The following is a 12028-nucleotide window of genomic DNA, read 5'->3' on the forward strand; positions in this document are numbered from 1 at the left end:
TGCAAGTTCAAAGTTAGGTTTACTTACTTGGTTCTTACCCTGTTTGAAGTTTTCCCTTCTCCTCTAATGGACTGCTGATTAAAACCACTTGGAACAACCCTGGCTCGTGATTCCAGCTCGTCTCACTCACTCAGGAGGCAGGCACACGCACATAACACACACCATCTGAAGCCAGTTGGACCACAGATTCATATAAATAAGGGCTGGACTGCTCAGAGGGTGGAGCTAAACTGGCTGTGCTCGGAGCAGGCACAAGATTTGGAGACACAGCCTGAAGTCCGGATGGGGAACGAGAGGTGTCCTTGCTCACGCTGCATGCCTCAAAGCCACCATCACTGCAATTTTTAGAAAACTGCTGTTGCAGTGATTAGCCTAATAGAAACAATATTCATATTCTCAGGGAGAAGCACCTGCAATATTTTAATCCAGATTAACAAAAAATGTTGTAAACTAAGCAGATTTACTTGGACATAAGCACCACTGACAAAGCAGTCTTCGGTAATTTTACGTAGTAGATATAATATCTCATAGCAGAATATAAATAAAACTTCTTGCTGATGTAAAAGAGGGAGAGAAAGGAGGGTGGACAAAAATACTCTGATGAAAGCTCTTAGTATCTAAGACGAGAAGGTCTTAGTTACTACTTCCCCCTACTGACACAGGACAGGGACCAGACAGATGGGAACAGTTCACAAACTTTGTTATATTTATATACCAGAACTTCTAAGATAATCAAGTTCTTTTAGCTAAAAATATATGTTTATAAGTAATCTATTTTATCTTTCATACTTAGTTAATGATTTTTGAAAATACAATTCTTCCTACACTGCCTCATATATAAGAAATGAATGTTATTACAATAATTTTGAGCCAATCTACAGTTTGGCAGCTGCAGCAGCACTACCAAATTAGAGGCCTATAAACAGCAAGGAAGGGTAGACTATATATTTTTTTGAAGTACTGATTTTTATTCAGCTTTTTAAAATTCCTCTTTCCCACCCCCCAGACAAAACTAAGGTGATTCATCAAGGTGATTGAATACCTCATGCAGGACCTCAGTGGTTACACGCACTGCATTTTAGTTTTATGTCTGGGATGGTAGTTGCCTAAATTAAACTCCTGGGTTATCCTGAGCAAGAAGAGACTACTCCAACTGCCTGTACCCTGCTGTGATAGATGCTTATAAGTCACAGAGGAACTCCCATCTTTGCTTTCTGGAGACATGCTGCTTGTGCTCCCTCCTTCCCAGCATACCAGTTCACATCCTCAAGCCCTGCTCCAGCCAGTCTGTGCTGCAAAACCTCTAGCAAGCCAACAAATCTGGCTAGAGGACATCAGAAAACCATGGTACTCCCTGAAGCTGTCTGTGGGGTAGGTCTCTTCCATCAAATGGAGAGGGATGCTCAGGGAGTTGGTGCACTCAAAGAAGATTGCAGAGACACTCCTGCCAGCCTACCTGGGAGTCACAGGGATGCCGTCAACAGAAGGGGACTTGCTTTATTGTTATAAGGTGTTGTCCTGCAGATTTTGGAATGCCCTGATTTCTGGGCCCACAACCACCAGCTGTGTGGGTGGCATTTGCATGGTTGTCAACTTTTCTCAGACTCCTAGTAAGGGTATGTTAGTCAGTGCTTTATGCGCTATTCCTAGAAGACTTGATTAAAAACATTTTATAAATATTTGGCTTACTGATTGCTTCATAATGTGGAGTTCATACCTCCTTGGAGAATCCCACAGTAGAATAAAGTAATTTTCTCTGTCCCTACTCCCTGCTCTCTCAGTTACCTTCAGCATGGCAAGTAATTGTGTTCTCCCTCCAGCCCAACATCATGTTCCCCTTTCAGGCATTTAAGTGGAGTATTTCCTTGCATTTTCCCCAGTGTCTCAGAGTCAATTCATCCTTCCTGCAACCCCAAAACCATTCATGGGTTCCAAGACTTCAGGACAAGCAGGAAACAGATGAAGCAAAGGGTAGGTTGATCACTCTGCCTCCTATATATTCCTGGGAATCATCTTCTATCCATCTGCTTTCCCCAGATGTTCTGAGGAGTGAGATGGGTTTTTCTCTGTAATTTTTGATTTTTTTTCATGACAATAGCATGTAGTGCCCATTTCTTAGGATGTAAATACTTTCCTCAGTCACAGTTTGGGTGCAATGAACATGATTCCTGTTGTCTTTTGAATCAGGATCCCACTGCATTTCTGGGCTTACGTGTCTACTGACTTACCTGGCCCCATTCTGGCACTTCAGAAATTGAGTCAGGAGTATTGCATATGGGAACTAATTCCCCTGGCATTAACTAGTCATTTAGGAAAAGGATATAAGTGGATAAAGTGTCAGGCCTCCTGGGTCTCAAATTCACAAAGAAGGTTCTTTAGTATATAATATTCAAATAACTGTTGGTGAGATCAGAACTATCCAGCTAAGTATTTATATTCATAGGTATGTGTGTGTATTTCAGAATTTCTAGCAGAAAGGTATAACTCTCCTCTCTCTGAAATACAAAGCAAGCTTAGTATTCCTGTTTGAGATTCCCTGACCGGTTCCTTCCAGTGGCTGCTCCCATTGCATGGATTAAGGGCACTCTAGTCTGTTTACCTCTCCTATTTCTGTCTCTCACTCAGGACTTCTTGCCTGGCTGCTCCCTACAGCAGCCAACTACTGTCCTGCTCAGCATGAGGCAAAGTTGTGCCAAAAGCAGCAAGCCATGACTGTCAAAAGTGATCTCCAGTGCTTGCAGACAGAATCCCATTCCGTCTGGAATAGACTAAAAGTGTTTTAAAGTGACCCTGACACAGAAAAGGTGAGAGGAAAGTCGCAAGACTTGCTAAAAATTCCCAGGGACTGGGATTTGAGAGGATTTAGCCAAGGTGCCATGCAGGCATGTAATGTTCACTGTTCATCATCTCACTGGGGTTTTAAGCAACTCGGCTATAGACACACATCTTCCATTTTACATGAGTCTCCATGTTTGTTCAGTGGTGAAAGCTAGTGACCACTGAAAAATTATTAAAATTCCATGATCGAAACAGTAACCTGGAAACATAATTGCCAGGAGTAAGGAGAAAATATTAGGCACAGAAAGTTAACAGGAGTTTAAGATCAGCTGAATACATACCTCTTATGCATGCTTAACTTCACTCAGAGATCTAACATAAACCATAAATTAAGTCTAGGTAAAAGTGCTTGTACAATGAAGTCTTGATATAAGAAAACCATTTAGCATCAATAATTTCACTATAGAGAGGCTGCCAAAAGGAAAATATGTTTAAAAAACCTTTTCACAATTGCTCTTTTTCTAGAGAAAGTTTCAAATTTCAAAGCATAGCAGCCTAGAAACCATTTCTGTGATAAATGAGATCACATGAAAAATAAGTGCAAACTGATAATTTCTAAATTAACTGATACTCAAGTGCTTGTAGTCATCTGTCATCTTCACAGAGCAAACCTACATGCAGTTTTCATTGTTTATGCTCAACTCTTTAATTTCTTTTTTATTTTCTAGTATGCTAAAAATTATGCCAATGGCCATAAATTCTCACTAACTTCAAAAATTAGTTAAAAGCTTCAGGAAGACTAGGCCTTCATAACACTGTAAATGTTCAAGCAAAGCATCTTGTTAAGCTGTGTTGGAGAAAACCAGCTCAGCTGCACTCTCTGTGATTTTTTACTTCTCCTTAAATTCATTCTAGACTGCAATTAGATTTGTAGTGTCTTTAATCCTGTGTGTGGTCCCATTATAAGAAGTGAATGGGGAAGAACAGAACAAAATGAAGAAAACAGGAAAAATACATTACTGTTCTGCATTTTAGAAGATTTGATACCGCTGAAGTTAAAATCAATCCCAGGACAGTAACAGGCCAGATTCTCTCTCCTTGTCCCATTCATAGAACCCTGTAAGCATTAGTGATTTTACTCTGCTCCAGAGGACAAAGATCCATGTCTTAATCCCACTTAAGCTCAGCTCTCTGATTTTGGTTCACAGTGAAAGCAGGCAAGCAGAGAATCACAGAATATGTTGTGTTGAAAGGGACCCATAAGGATCATTGAATCCAACTCCTGGCCCTGCACAGCACCATCCCCAAGAGTCACACCATGTGCCCAAGAGCATTGTTCAAACACTTCTTGAATTCTGTCAGGCTGGTGCTGTGACCACTTCCCTTGGGGAGCTGATCCAGTGACCAAACACCCTCTGGGTAAAGAACCTTTTTCTAATATCCAACTGAAACCTCCCTGACAGAACTTCAGGCCCCTCCTTCAAGTCATCTCACTGGTCACCAAGGAGAAGAAATCAGTGTCTGCCCTTCCTCTCCTCTCATGAGGAAGTTGTAGACTGTGATGAGATCTCACCTCAGTATCCTCCAGGCTGAACAGACCAAATTACCTCTGCTGTTCCTCATATGGTTTTCCCTCAAGACCCTTCACCTTCCTTGTGGTCCTCCTTTGGGCACTCTCCCATAGCTTTATATCTTTTTTAATTGTGGCACCCAAACCAGCCCCCAGCACTTGAGGTGAGGCTGCCCCAGTGCAGAGCAGAGCAGGACAATCCCCTCCCTTGCCCAGCTGGAGATGCTGTGCCTGATGCCCCCTAGGACACAGGTGGCCCTCCTGGCTGCCAGGGCACTGCTGACTAAAATTCAACTTGTCAGCAATCAGAGCCCCCAGGTCCCTTTCTGCAGTGCTGCTTTCCAGTATCCAATTCCCTGGTCTGTCCATACATCCAGGGTAGCCCCATCCCAACTGCAGAACCTGGCACTGTCCTTACCTCTGCTCCTGCTCTTTCCCTTCCTCTCTTCCTACCTGGTGGTGCTGCTCATTAGATCTTTCAAGAGAAATTACACAGCTGGGCAGTTTTCTGCCATGTGAGGAAACTGAATTGACAGTTAGAGAGTTCCAGTGAGCCCTCATGCTGGCACATGTTAAGCAGCAGGAGAATGTTATTGAAAGAGATGCAAACAGAGGAAAGGAACAGGATCTTTTAGGCAGTGGCAAAGCTCAATACGCAGCTCATCAGATTATCAAACCTACCAGCTTCCCTAAAGTTCAGGTAGAATCTGGGCCAACTGAGTTATTTGTTTGGAGGCATCTCTGTATTTCAGGCATAGTCTTTATGACTGTGTTTTGGCAGAAGGGTTACAGTGAAACAGAGGTCTCTTTATTTATATGTTAATAATACAGCAAGTTGCTTGATATGAGGATACAGGAAAGCATTTGAAGACCAAAGTCTTATTAATATACTGGTTCCTGCTTAAACAGCAAATTTGAATGTCATGAGGGAGAAATCAATCAGCAAATTCTCTGCTTCTCCCTGCCTACAGTTATTTGCTGACATAATCCTCTTGAAGCAGTTATTCAGAGATAAGAGATTTATAGATTTTGTAGCCAGTTTGATTGCTCAGACTCACTGGTTACTGCTGAAAAATTTATAAGAATCAGTGGTAACCAAAAAGTGCCCAGATTGGCTGCAAGAAACTGGAACTAAGTGAAATGCCTTATGACCTCTGACAGCATCTGTGTTCCTTTTTACTTTAAGCAATTATTTTATTTTGTGATGCTCCACATAATTTCTCTGGCATCTTGTTGGTCCCCCTCTTCTTCACACTTCAGGTTAAAGTATTTGAACTTCCATTATCAGGTCTTCTTGCAGACTTTTTCTAATCTCTGTATCTCTGTTGTCTCTCAAGATCATTCTCTTATTTTAACACAGTGAATAATCTCTTTGTGTAGGTGATCTCAATCCTTCTTATTGTCTTTCAGTTACATTTTCTGGGTTTATTATATGAAAGGCATTTGCAGAAATACTCTTCTATTTTTTCATGCACTTCTATTGCAAACAGAGCTCTTCACTGCTTTCTTCCTGCAGAAGGACTCTGAAGTGCAAAGTAGAGCTTTAAGTGCAAAGCAGTATTTTCCTATTCTGATGAAAATGTTATCAAAATGACCAGTGGGAGTGGAAAGAACACAAGAACACCAGTGTCATTGACTCTGTCCTAGCCACTCCATGCTGGCTCAATGCTGTCTGCAATGAGGGTATCCCTTATCCCTGTTCCTCACCAAGTGTTCCTGTATGGGAACACCTGCCCCACACCAGGCCTGGGCCCTCCTCCCTTAGCACCAGGTCAGAAAAGCTCCCATAAGAAGGAGGTGAGGAGAGGGAGAGCAAGAGGAATAGTGGGAATGTATGATGCTTGCAAGCCAGCCATGGAGTTGTTTGAACAAGAGCAACAAATACGAAGGAAAGAATCATTTGGTAATGGCATGTTGCATAGGGAAGAGAAGCATTTACAAATGTTTTTAATTGTAATGTTTAAAATTCTGCATTTTGTTTGTTTATTTTAAAGTTAATTGTTCTAGTTTCTGTTTCAATAAACTCTAAATGTAAAATTAAAATGTCATAGTCCTCCAGGTCCTGTCACAAAATCTTTCTTCTTCTGTGTAAACTAATTCCACTGCCATGTTCCCTTTTCACTTTAGCCTGGCCTTATTATGTAAGTAGCCAAGGCTAGTGGTGTGCTTATTTTTTTCTCCTGTCCTACACTATAAGTGGACTTAATTCAGTCCAAATGTGAAAAAAGCCAAGGTTACCCAAGAATTCCTGACACTCACCCCCAAGAACTGTTTTTTATATAGTTGCCTCTCAGAAGCAGTGTCGGTTTCAAATAAACTCACTTTAAGAAGATGCAATAGAAAAATGCAATTAGACTTCTCATTCCATAAACACTCATCTTCTAATTCACCTCCTAAACTTTGTTTGATTCTGTCTCGTTATCTGTGGCTGCCTTTCTTCCTTTTCACTACTTATATGATAAGGGATGCCCTCTCTTTCTTTGGCAAAGTGGTTGCTTTTCTGAGACCACTCAGACTTTTGCATGACTAAAGCAGTATCTTCTAGGTTCAGTGGTCCTCTGATGCTCCTTTGCCACAAGGAAACAAATGAAAGTCTCCTACAAACAAATTTTGTCACTTCTCTTGTGTCCATTACACAAGGGTGTAATGCTCTCAGGTACCTACAGCTGGTTGTGCTGTCCTGCAGATGATTTAGTCTGTGCTGGTGCAGATGGCGTGCCTGCCAGCAGCAAGCTTGACAAACAAATTCTGTAGTTTTGGACCAATTTTTCCAGGTGCCAATCATTTCAGACATTCTGGTCATTACCTTTTTGTTTGTCCCAGTACAGTAAACATCTGTGCAAACATAAAAGTTAAACCACATCATGACCTCCACTAAATTCAGAGGATATGTGGATGTTTTAGGCACAAGGGGACAAGAACTTGATTTTTTTCCTATCAAAAGGCTTTGTACTGATGGATATTTGTTTAACAGAGCTCTTCTGTTAGCAAGGAGAGTTTTAAGACAACCACATTACACAGAAATGTTGACTAAATGCTCAACTGTGCCTCTCAAGCCACCCATAGATTTAACTAACCCCATCAAGGCCAGACATTATTATATATGCCAGAGTATATAACAGTTTGTAACAGTTTGTTGCATTCTCTTGGTGCTGTCACAATATACAATCAACACCTCAGAAATGTGTCACCTGGGGCACTCCACTTATTGTGAGCATATATAAGAAATTATTGTACAAGTGAATAGAATACGTAAGATGCAAGCCATGCTATTTTGTTGTTCTTATGGATAAGCAGGAAAAGATTACAGTATACATCTTAACTTCTCAATCTGATCATTACAATACAGCTTCTCTCACAAGTCCAGCTGCCTCAGCATGATTGCTGCAGAACAAGATAACATAACACTGTGGCACAGAAGTTACTTTAGAAATACCTTTAAGTACATTACATCTTTTAAGCACTGACTTTTGACAACCTACTCAGTGTGATATTTCTGAAAGTAGAGCTGAAAGTTCAATTTAGCCATTTTTACATCTTACAAAGCCAGGTGGCCTGAATAAATGGAGTGAAGGAGACCACACAGAACATCTGCATTGCAGCTGATATGTGGTCTGATGAGTTCTTTGTGTCCTGCCCCATGCAGAGGCACTACACTGCCTCTCAGTTCTGGCCTCATGGGCTGCACAGCTTGCTCAAAACGCACCTGATGGGCTTGAAAGCTGAAAGTGGGGAGGGATGTCATGTGGAACCACTGGGGCACAGCTGGGACAAGGCTGAACATCACACTGCCAGTGGGTGATCTTGAACACTTTGATTAAACAGATCATGTATAAAACTATTATTCCAGGCGAAGGTTGGTTGAAAAACCAAGGTTTAAGAAATATATTTCTCAGGTCTGAGAGATCTGAAATGTTTTGCTGTCATTTTCAATATTTCACACATATTTTGAATTGTCTAGAGGGGCTGAAAAGTGAATAAAAGCATTTTTGTTCTTTGTCACATTACTGGTTTGTTGGAGTCTGTTTCTTTTGTGTGTTGTTTTGTTACATTTTTAAACTATGGAGTTATGTTCTAGGACTAGAGGTAGATGTAGATGTACTTAGGATTTTATTTTGAAAAAAATTTAAACATAACCAAAATATAGCCAAATCTGAATTGCTCTGAAATACAGTATGAGGTAGATGAATAACCTGATAATACATTTTTTTATTTAATCACTATTTCTGTATAACTATGTTTTGATGAACTTTAAAAACTAAAGCATTATAAAGAAATTCGTTGACTTGGAAAATAATGGAAAAGCAGGTAGTGCCAACACTGAAAATTAATAAAATGTATAACTGGTAATTAATTAACTTGTTTTAAAAGAGTCTTTGGAGAGAGAATTACAGACAATTTTTGGAATTGATTTAAAATCACACTATCATTTGCTAAAAAGGAAATCAGGTTACAATTTTATCATGTGATGATGTAATTAGGAGCAATATGTTTTGGTGTCTCTGTCATGAGTTTAAATATGGCTGCTTAATATTCAAACAATAGGGAAGAAGAAAACTTAGACTCTTTTATATTATAAGGCTTGTCAGCCTCCAAAAAGAGACATTTTCAGTACATTCCTTTCACCCTCTTAACAGAAGTCTTTAAGTAAATAGCTGTGGGTGAGTGTTTGGAGGGCACTTTCAAAGTGAAAAGTACTTCAGCACTGGAAAATCTTGAACATTAATGCAGGTAATAAAAACAGTTAAATCCAACTTAAAGCTGGATTTTCATCTCTTTTCTGTTTTTTAGAATCATCTTTCATTTCCCTGTCCTGGGCTAAAACTTCACTGAGATGTTTTCCCAGTGTGTTTTTTAGATTGTATTTATGTCTTACAGGGGCAACCAACAATGCTAAAGAAGAGACAGGCAGAACTGTTCTGATGTGACACTCTCAAAGATAATCATTACTTTTGAAATCATCACTTCTGTGTGCAAAAGCATGTAAGCTGTAAGTCTTTGTCTAAGAAAATTTCTGCTCTGGATTAAAATTATTAATACATAATTTAGATTTTTTTTTTTAGGGCAATATTGAAGTAACCCCTACCTTAACTTCTGCTTACTCCTCAGTTCCTTAGCCATTCCAATAGTATTAGGCTACCAGCAAGATCCCTGGGATGTATAGGATACTTTCCTAAATTAAAATAAGGGGTTGGTCAATACTATAGAACCGTTTTGTTTTCCAGACCTGACTAAGGAACACGTTTTTATAGCCAGTTCGTTCAACTATTGGCTAATCCATCAATCTACAGAATCTGCTGTCTTTAAAAGCCTAAATTCTAACCCCAAAATTCTAAATTCTAGCCCCAAATAACATGACACAGAGATTAAACATACTTTTAAGTAATTTAAATCAAGAAGAACATATCCAACTGAATTCATCACAGCAGAAACACTCTAGCTTGTCATCTTTTCATGCAAGCTACATAACTGAACATTTATTAGAACAATTTTTAAATATGATAAACACTTATTTTTACACACCAACCCCTAATAAAAATGTAATTTTTAGCTCATTAAAAGAAAACAGAGCTGTAAATAAAAGTTCTTTTATTATCACAGGGAAAACTATTCCTATACATCTAACAAAAAAGGATTCCCTAATTCTGTAGCACTTCCCTGACTGACCCCTTCCAGCTACAATCATGCTTGGAAAGTTTATCTAAACATCTATCCCACATGTTCTTTTCTGAAAACAAAGCATAAAACTTGCTTTGAAATTATAAGGCTAAAACTTTGAAGGCAGAAGAAACATAAAATTATCTTCACATTGCTCCCTATTTCTGTTTCACTAATCCTCATGTTTGAAAATACAGTATAACTATTATTTATTTTTCTATTAAAAAAGGCTTATACCACATATAGGAAAACCTAGCTGTCAACTAACTAACTAAATCTGTTCAGCAACAAAGATTCATCAAAAATGTTATCCTTTTTAAGAAATTTATAAAAATTGTAGCTGAACAACTGCATCTAATCTGCTCATTGTTCTCTTTAAATTGAATAAAACTTTTTCTAATTGGCAGGAATTTTATAATACACAGGAATCTTCATAATGTAAGGCACAAGGCACAAATAGGTATTAGGTCTTTAAAAATATTAGCAGTTGTGGATCCTAGCACTGTTCATCATTTTCTACTGCATTAGGTAGATTTCTTGTACAGTCACAAGGCAAGTATTTCTCTATTCTAGCTGTAATATGCTAGGGTTTTCTTTTCAATACCTTCAGGATTTGAGGACTGAATAAGGGAATTATTCTTATCCCTATAAAAAGATAACACAGCATGCATTTAAAGTAATGTTTATAATCAAGACTTTATAGCTATAATGAATTAATATAGGAAATTACTGGGGGTTTTAAAATACAAGACCAATGGAAGGACAAGCCTGAAACCTGTCAGGCAAGTTATATGGCTTGACAAGTCATGCAACTTGTTGACAACTTTTGCACGCTCAAATAGCTCTGAAATAGATTTATCTAGAGGAAAAAGCTGCTGTTTGTCTTTATTGAATACTATACGAGTATTAAAAGCAAGATATATATTTGAAAGTGCTTAGAGGAATATTAATGTACATTGGTATAGATACGCTCAAGTGACATTTTTCTCCTTTTAGCTACGTTACTCTCAGAGCATTTTACTCAAACCAGGAAGGAGTAACAAAACTGAAGTGACTATATTCATACAGTGTAGCCTAACTGTATTCATGTATACGCTGAAGAGTGTAAAAACTCAAGAGTCTTATTCCTCTTGAAATTCTGCTTCTCAGAGATTTTAGTCTAAAAAAATTGAACACTCTGCTGTCAAGGTAAAGGCCATCTCTCTCTTGAAGAAAAAAAGTATGGTCCAGACATTCCAGAAGAATGAGGAGGGAGATGAAAAAAACTTGCCAAGAAAACCCAACTCACAGTGGAAAGTACCTCCCTGGTGAAGCAGAACAGAAAAGTGAAACAAACCTCAGAATTTCTGACCTTTACTGTGTGTGAATAACATTTTGCAAAGTTTGGTAAAGAAGAATGCAAATTATCCCTCACTATTCAGAGACAACCTAGTGGGATTTTCAGATTTAGTATCCATTTATGTATTTTCTCCCTCTTTTTCATTTCAGATCTAGAATAAACAAAAGTTACAGCTCCCCAGTGCATACAGACAATACTCTCTATGAGGAATAGACAGTATTTTGTTCCATTACGAATGCTTAGCACATTGGTTCTCAGTTTGTGGTACTACAAATAGCCCTCATCCTGAAAGTTCACCGAAATGCTGGAACGTTGAAACTAAAAGAAACTGCACTGCCTAATGCTGCTTTTCTTCTTGCGAGATCTAATTTCTCAATGAAAAAATAATTTCTATTTCTCAATGAAACAGGGATCCAATATTCACACTAGAAGTTGGAATTTTATTTTGGATTTGTAGTTTTGGTACCATCTTAGGTATGGTTACCAACAGAGTGAAAGATTTTGCTGTATACAGTCTTAAATCTCAAAGGACTAGTTTGTAGCCCTTGGGACAAACATTCAGTGTAACAAGAGTCTAGATTACTGGTTGCTTATTTAATTTCAATTTATAGCATGGCACCAGTTTCCCACAAAACAAACACTTTGTTATCTCCACTGTCTCAACAGCCTCACTTAAACCAGAT

General features: G+C 38.7%; 1 protein-coding gene across 2 annotated transcripts in view; it reads right to left on the reverse strand.

Annotated features, from left to right (window-relative positions):
* CPED1 (cadherin like and PC-esterase domain containing 1) overlaps window positions 1–167 on the reverse strand; it is a 145370-nt gene extending 145203 nt beyond the window's left edge. Inside the window, exon 1 of one of the 2 annotated variants that reach the window (XM_085569273.1) lies at window positions 39–167. The gene's annotated coding sequence lies outside the window, so the exon portion shown is untranslated. Of the gene's footprint in view, window positions 1–27 lie in introns of both variants that reach the window. The other variant, XM_021553506.4, reaches the window with a different exon arrangement.
* Window positions 168–12028: the final 11861 nt, after the last annotated feature.

This window comes from Lonchura striata, chromosome 1A (genome assembly GCF_050655825.1).
Source record: "Lonchura striata isolate lonStrDom1 chromosome 1A, ASM5065582v1, whole genome shotgun sequence".
Lineage (NCBI taxonomy): Eukaryota > Metazoa > Chordata > Aves > Passeriformes > Estrildidae > Lonchura > Lonchura striata.